Source organism: Ahaetulla prasina, chromosome 1 (assembly GCF_028640845.1).
Source record: "Ahaetulla prasina isolate Xishuangbanna chromosome 1, ASM2864084v1, whole genome shotgun sequence".
Classification (NCBI taxonomy): Eukaryota; Metazoa; Chordata; class Lepidosauria; order Squamata; family Colubridae; genus Ahaetulla; species Ahaetulla prasina.
The window spans coordinates 35,110,000-35,118,421 of NC_080539.1; the positions used below are offsets into that span (position 1 = coordinate 35,110,000).

An 8,422-nucleotide genomic window follows, 5' to 3' on the forward strand; every position below is an offset into this window, starting at 1 on the left:
CTTCAGTATTATAGCAAGGAAAAAATAGCACATATATTGATCTGTACATTTCTTAATACTTTGAGAAAAATCATGAGCCAGATCAGATAAACCAAAATGGTGAGGATTGGTTAACTGTTTACATTTTATTTTATTTTGGGGGGGAGGGAGAATTTAAATTATTAAAATGTGAGACACCTAGGAAGGGTTTAGATTGCAATGTTTTATGCAGTTTGAGGGTTGAAAAGGCAGAAAGCTGTACTGCTAATTTTCAGGGATTTTGCTACTGGTTTTAGTAGCGAATAATAAGAGGGAATTCTGGAGCCATGAAAAAGAATCTTGAAGGCTTCTTCCTCATTAGAACTTGTTAATTTAAAACTGGTACTGAAAGAATGACAAAGACATCACAGAAACTCAGTGACTACCTTTTTAATTTTTCTTGTTATTGTTATTAAGACAATGGAAAACAGCTTTTTATCTGAGACTATTTCCCAGTTGCAGAAGGAATGGGATTGGTAAGTAATCTTGCTCACTGTTTAGCAATGGCTTCATCTTATTTAGTAGCATAGTATTAGAAGGCTTTAAGTCCTTCAAGTCCCTTTACTATTGGAGAGAAGATGGGTCTTGACAAAGAAAAGTGACTTTACTGCAGCAGCACCTATTTATAGAATGTCCTCCCCAATGAATGCCCACATTAACATTATTCCAGGGCCAGGAGACGTCTCCTAGGCCTTTCAATCATAATTTAGACATTTTCTAATCATAATTGAATTAATGTTGTTTTAAATGTCTGCCTTTTCTTTGCCTGATATGTAGTGTCCCCACCCTTCTCTCTCTCTCTCTCTTTTCATCCCCATTTGAGGAGACATCTTCAGTGCACTTTGGATTGTGCTCGTCTGGGGAGCACTGGCCTTTAAATACCTATGCAGAGTCGTAGTTCTTGGTTTTAAAACTTCAGCCAGCCAATCACACAACCCGAAATCAGACCAGGACTCAGAAAAGTATTTAAAGGCCAGTGCTCCCCCCAGACAAGCACAATCCCAAGCGCACTGAAGATGTCTTCTCGAATGGGGATAAAACGTTTGCAAACAAATTCCAAGCTCAGAGCCGAAACCAACAGTATAACTACCAATCCAAGCTACTAATATTCAAAGATATTTCTATCTATCTATCTATCTATCTATCTATCTATCTATCTATCTATCTATCTATCTATCTATCTATCTATCTATCAACTATCATCTATCATTCGTCTATCTATCTATCTATCTATCTATCTATCTATCTATCTATCTATCTATCTATCTATCTATCTATCTATCTATCTATCTATATCTATCTATCTATCTATCTATCTATCTATCTATCTATCTATCTATCTATCTATCTATCTATCTATCATCTATATTAGATTGATATCCATCTGACAACAATGATACAGGGCAACATACATTAAAACCCAAACCATTAAAACAATGATTCCAGTAAATGACATTTTCCAGTCATAAAAAAACCCACATCAACTACAGGGCTAGCCTAACTCCCAGGCTAGGAAAACAATTCTTCACATCCTTATGAAACGCAGTAGCACCAGGGCCACCTAGAACTGTAGAGGCATGCTATTGGACACAATTGGTGCTCCCACAGAAAAGGTAGGCTACCAGCAATATGTCACTGTTTAATAGAGGAGAGCCAGGACATGCATATGATCTAATGGGATAAAGCACTTGATTTTTATTTGATATGTTAACTCATTTTAAAAAAACATTTTTCGTTTTCCATTTCCGCATTCATATGTATTTTGTATATGTATATGTACATTTATAACTAAGGGCTTCAGCTATTTGGCAGTTATGAATAATTAACTAAACAGCACTTACTGGAAGCAAATGAGAATGTTGCACTCTTAAGAGTTAAGGAAGTCAGACTTAATTAGTACTTGGCTGGTAAGCCATGAAGAAATTCCAGGACTATGTCCAGGATTGGGTAAAAGGTAAAGTAAAGGTTCCCCTTGCACATATGTGCTAGTCGTTCCCGACTCTAGGGGGTAGTGCTCATCTCCATTTCAAAGCCGAAGAGCCAGCGCTGTCCGAAGATTTCTCCGTGGTCATGTGGCCGGCATGACTAAACACCAAAGGTACACGGAACACTGTTACCTTCCCACCAAAGGGGGTCCTTGTTTTTCTACTTGCATTTTTTATGTGCTTTCGAACTGCTAGTTTGGCAGAAGCTGGGACAAGTAATGGAAGCTCACCCCGTTACATGGCACTAGGGAGTTGAACTGCTGAACTGCAGACCTTTTGATCGACAAGCTCAGCAGCCACTGAGTCACCGCATCCCAGGACTGGGAAATTAAACCAAATCCTAGAAAGTGATAGTGAAACTATTTTCATATTGTTGCTAAGAAAACTATATAAATGTTTCCAGTAAATCACCAGCTTTAAAGGAGAGTTTATTTCAATTGGTTCTTTGTATTCATTTGAGAAAACCTGGAGTTATTGATTCATAGCCATTTCTATTGAATATTTAGCTCCATCCCACTTCCCAGAAATATCAAGGTTCATCTTAGGTTGATATTGCTAGGAGAACATAAGAAAAAGTTTAGATATTGTTCTTTTACAAAATAAATGTTGTTGGAAAATGATTCCTTTACTCTTGTTCTCTAACCAATTGCTGTTCTTTCTTGACTAGTTTGCTGTTTGAGAAGATAGAACATGTGGTGAGTGGTACAAAATTCTCTTAGGATATAGTTTCTGTAGTGTCTAATACATTGTGCATTGTTTATTAGCAAATATTGGAAGGGGAAAGGGAGAAAACAGAGAGACAACTTTATTAAAAGCTAAATAATGATGCAAAATCAATAGCCAGAATTTAAAATGTGTGAGCTTTGCAAATAAACCAACCCAAATGAACCTTCTTATTTTTAGGTTTCTCCTATATGTTGGTTAGTTTGTCTCTATTGGTCTTAAAGTCATGGTCATTATATTGTATTTCTCCCAAAAGCTTTCAGATTTTACCTTCAGCTTTTCATCTATTGAAAAAGTTTGTTCAAAAATTGGAGATGCAAAACTATTGTTGACCATAAAATGTTGTTCTCCCTTTACAAAATCCAGTTGTTGGATCCATGCAACCATGCAGCAATGGAAAAAACTGGACTACCTTGTCAGGTGAGCGTCTCACTTTGTAAGAGTTTATTCCTCGGAAGCAAAAGTCAGACTTTTTCCACATAGAATGGGAAAGGGAAAAATCTTACCCTCCACCAATCAGTGAAAAGGTGGTGGGTTCAGTACTCCCTTTGACCAATACATTGAAACTCTGGTTTAGATCGGCCATTAACCACTTCGCACCAGGGGTGGGTTCTAAATTTTTTTACTACTGGTTCTGTGGGTGTGGCTTATTTTGTGGGCGTGGCTTGATGGTCATATGACAGTGGGCGTGGCTTGGTCATGTGACTGGGTAGGCGTGGTTTGGTGGTCATGTGACTGGGTGGGCATAGTTGGGTAATCATGTGACAGGGTGGATGTGGCCAACTTGATGTCATTCATGTCAAAGGTTGATGTCACTGATGTCAATTTCCCTGTCTATTTATTTACTACTACTGAACATCCAAAATATACTATTAAATCCTATGTATATATGCCATATGTGTACATATATATTACATAGTATAGCGTGTATAGGCACACAAAAAGATACATTATCTACTATATATATACTGTATGTACACACACACACACAAACACACACACCCCTCTTCTAAAACTATACACATTCAACCTCACTTACTACATTTGGAAAAACACACCTAGAGTCCACTTTCTGCCACACATTTAACTATAACTTCTGTACATTTAGAACATTACACACACTTCAGATGTTCTTCCCTAACTTGCACATGACTGTTAGAGCCAGGAGAGATCATGGATTGAGTAAAATGTGGTGAAACTCACTTAACAACGCTCTTGCTTAGCAACCAAAATTTTGGACTCAATTCTGGTCATAAGACAAGGACTATCTCTGCCTTCCTCTGCATGGCAGCCTTGTCCTAGTAAACTCCTTCTCCTTTCTGGCAATTTTCCTCTCTGTTAGAGGCACCAAAATAATCCAGATGATAGAAGGTTTCTTGCTGGAGCAGGGGATTGGACTAGATGGCCTCTAAGGTCCCTTCCAGCCCCAGATTGCTGTCCTGTTTCAAAGCGTCTTCTGAAGCCAAGTCTAGTGCCAGGGTTTGGGGTCCTTCCTTCCTCTTCTCTCTCTCTCTTTTCTCTCTCTCGCTTCCTCTTTCTTTCTTTCTTTCTTTCTTTTTTTCTTTCTTTTTTCTTTCTTTCTTTTTCTTTCTTTCTTTCCTTCCTTCCTTTTCCTTTTTCTTTCTTTCCCTCTTTCTTTCTCCCTCCCTCCCTCCCTCCCTCCTTTCTTTCTTTCTTTCTTTCTTTCTCCCTCCCTCCTTCTTTCTCTTTCTTTCTCTTCTCTCTCTCTCTTTCTTTCTCTCCTCCTTCCTTCCTCTCTCTCCCCTTTCTTTCTCTCACCCTCCCGCTTTCTCTTTCTCAACCTCCCTCCTTTCTTTCTTTCTCTCTCTTCCTCCCTCCCACTTTTTCTCTTTCTTTCTCTCTCTCCCTTCTTTCTTTCTCTCTCCCTCCCTCCTTCCTTCCCTCTCTCTCTCCCTCTTTCTTTCTTTCTCTCTCTCTCTCTCTCCCTCCCTTCTTTCTTTCTTTCTCTCCCTCCTTCTTTCTCTCTTTCTCTCTCTCTCTCTTTCTCCCCACCCCCTCTCTCCGTGCAGAAGGACCAAACCTTGGCCATGCCAAGCCAAAAGCCTGCAGTCCTTTGGCACATCGAGTCTTGGGGTGAATAGTAGCTTCCCCAACCTGGCGCCCCCCATGTGCGGGGTGGGGGAGAGAGCCCAACCCACCTCCAACATCCCAACCCTCGGGAAGGAGCGGGAGGGGGGCTCTGCTCTTCCCCAGCCCCCAACCCTTCCGCAACTCAGCTTTTCTTGCATAAGCATGAGGTTCTATTCCCGCAAAAGCGCTCTCGGAGTTGATGCTTCTCTCAGCTGCACCCACCACCCCTGCTGGCTCTTTTTGCATGGCTCCCTTCCCCAGTTTCCTGAGCAGATCCGGGTCAGGGGAGGGAGAGGTGGGCTGGGGAGGGGTCTCCCGCTGCCTTCCTCCGGGATGCTGCCCCCCTTCCTCCCTCCCTCCCCTTGGGGGCCGGTGCTAGTCGGTACCTGCTGCTGAGAAGGATCCGGTCTTTGAGGCTCCATTCCGGCGCCAGCCACCGCAGGCTGTGGATGGAAGCGGCGAAGAGAGCCGGGAAGAAGACCAAGCCCAGGGCCAGAGTCTGCCACATCCCAACAGGCCACCGGCTTGCTCTGCTCTGCCTGGCCTCCAGGAGCTCCCAAAGCCTCTCGCTTGGCACTCCCTCCTACACCCGGCAGGGCAAGAGGCAGGGATGCCCTCCGGAGCCAGCCACTCCCCGCAGCCCAATGCCCGCCCCGCCCCACCCTGGCTGGCTGTTTGAATGAAGGGGAGCAGCGCTATGTGCGCCTCCCAGATCAGCACAGCCCCCGTGGGGCCCCCTCCCCGGAAACCCCCTGACCCTTCAGAAGGGCAGCCCCTGCTCGAGCATCACCTCATGATGGCACACTTGCCCTTCACATCAGCTCCGGCGTAGCAAGCGACCTCCGGCTGAGCAGCAAGCGAGCGAGGCAGAGAAAGAGCAAGGGAGGCGGCGGGGTGGTGGTGGCTTCTTTAAGACTTGAGGACTTCAACTCCCAGAGTTCCTCAGCCAGCAAAGCTCTGGGAGTTGATTGGTCCACAAGTCTTAAAGGAGACAAGTTTGAAAATGCCTGGAGGCGGCGGGGCAGCAGGAGCGGTGGGGGTGGTGAGGGCGGCAGGGCAGCGGTGGCAGCGGTGGAGGCAGTGGGGGCGGCGGTGGTGGTGGGGCAGCGGCAGAGATGGTGGCAGGGAGGCAACAAACATGGCGGCCAGGGCAAGCGACTGGTGACCGGTTCAGGGGCGTGGCCAGTCATTTTTTACTACCGGTTCTGCGAACTACTAAATATTTTTACTACCGGTTCTCCCGAACCGGTGAGAACCGGTAGCAACCCACCACTGCTTCACACAGTCCCTGAAAGTACAAGTAACAAGGAATAATTTAAAAAATGAGGCATTGAGTGAAAGTGAAAGAACAAGAATGGTCAGTTAAGATGAAGAAAGACTTGAAATTCAATCTTTTCTTTGGCATGAAGAAGCCTTGTGATGAATTTTTCAGAGCATACAAGATCCTGGATGTAAAGGAGAAGCTACTGAACACACTGAGAATAAAGAAAGTCAACTGCTAAGTGGACATGCAAAAAATTGAAAAAAAATGTAATTATGATGAATCTGTATTAAACTATACTGCAGATTTAACTGAAAATAAGTTGATGGCCTTTAAGTTCAACTATGAAATCTTTTCCTTAGAAATCTTCTATTACTCAGAAAACCAGAGTCACAATCATGGGATAGGGTCAAAAAGCGTTAAGAAGTCAAAAAGGAAGGAACCTTTTTGACCTTTTAAAACAAAAGTCTTCAAACTTAGCAGCTTTGTGGACTTCAGTTCTCAGAATTCTCCAGCCAGCTTTGCTGTTTGAGAAACTTTGCTGGCTGGAGAATTCTGAGAATTCTGGGAGTTGAAGTCCACAAGTCTTAAAGCTGCCAAGTTTAAAGACCTCTGTCTTAAAATGTAAGAAGCAGGAACTGAAGGTTTACTTAAACTAACCCATAACTTTTACTGGTTTCCCTGCTGAGAAAAGAGAAGTGTTTACATAGGAAATAAATAAAAGCCAAGATGGCACCTGCACTCAGACAATCAAATCTCGCCCTCCCCCCTTTAATATTTACTTTATCACATGTGCAATTCATATTTAAAAAGGGATGAAGCTTCAGTTGTGCAAATGCAGCTAACATCATGACTTTTAAGAAATGTTTTTAATGAACAAGTTAGAAAAAAACCTTAGGCCAAATCCAAGGGTTTAGGAAGATTGTTGAGTCCTGTCACATCATGCCGACCCATTCCCCACTTCTCTAATTCCCTAATTTTGTTATATACTTCCCTTTGTAGTGGACCTTTGAAAGCAGATGCCACTCAAGTTCCAAACCCTCTTGTGTTGCCCACCCATTTGCGCCCTTTGACCATGTTCTTGACTAGGACAGATACAGTTTCCACATCTCTGGGGCAGGAGGCAGCCCTGAAATCGTTGGTAAAACCTAAAGTGTTTTCTTTTTTTCTTAAAAAACAAAACAATATTTCACCCTTTTTCATTTTGTTAGAGAGAAGTTCCCTGAGAATGGGCTCCAGCATGAGTCCAAAAACTCAGAAGACACTTGTCTCAGTGACTGACCCACATTGGATCCTAAATCCAATGTGAAGGGCCGTGAATAGCTCAGGCTGTTAGAAGCCTGTTATTAGAACACAGCAGCCTGCAATTACTGCAGGTTCAAGCCCGGCCCGAGGTTGACTCAGCCTTCCATCCTTTATAAGGTAGGTAAAATGAGGACCCAGATTGTCCTCATTGGGGGGGCAATAAGTTGACTTTGTAAATATACAAATAGAATGAGACTATTGCCTTATACATTGTAAGCCGCCCTGAGTCTTCGGAGAAGGGCGGGATATAAATGTAAATAAATAAATAAAAAAAAACATTTCACCCTTCCCTGATAATATTCTGGATTGATATACATGTGGTTCAGCCAGTACCAATCAGAATAGAGCTAGAAGGGACATTGGAAGTCTTCTAGTCCAGCAGTCACCAACTGGTGGTCTGTGAGAAAATTTTGGTGGTCCACAGAAAAATTATTTGCATTTTTTATATTGCACTAAATCAGGGGTCCTCAAACTATGGCCCCTGGGCTGGATATGTGCAATGAATGTTTGTGCTGCTGCAGAGAGTCTCCCCCTTTGAGGTCTTTTTGTGAGGGTCGGAGAGGGGCAGAAATTCTGACTCAGGGTCTGCTTCAGCCTCCTGGTGCAGGGCTTTGGGCGAAGGCTGGAGGGAAGTACCACTGGTGGTGAAGAGCTGGAGGACCTCGTTCCAGTGGGACTGCATCCTGGCCTGGAACTGGCCAACCATCTCAGCCTGCTGAGCCTCTAGGTGCTGGTACCTGCCCTTGCACTCCTGCAGGTCTTCCCTCTGCTTGGAAAGCCTATGCTCGTAGTCCTCAGTGAGGTGCTTCTGCCTCCTTCTTGGTCAGATCCAATTTGAACTGGGCTGTTTTGTCAACTCTTTCTCGTGGTGGCTGCCTAGCTCCAACAAATGCTTCCTGTTGGGGCCCTAAGTGTCGAGCCCAGCTCTGGTTTAACACATGACTCTACAGGGGTCTGGATCATGGGAGCAGCCCCTAATCAAAGATCCAAAAGGATGAATTATCAAGGACTTGTTTGAGGGATGCAGGGATCTGCGTTT

The 8,422-nt window shown here is 43.6% G+C and overlaps 1 long non-coding RNA gene across 1 annotated transcript; it reads left to right on the forward strand.

Annotated features, from left to right (window-relative positions):
* The first annotated feature begins 2,615 nt into the window (after window positions 1–2,615).
* LOC131189042 (uncharacterized) lies at window positions 2,616–6,279 on the forward strand. Its single transcript, XR_009152884.1, has 3 exons — window positions 2,616–2,698; window positions 3,093–3,146; window positions 6,227–6,279. It is a non-coding gene; the product is annotated as an uncharacterized LOC131189042 (long non-coding RNA).
* The last annotated feature ends 2,143 nt before the right edge of the window (window positions 6,280–8,422 follow it).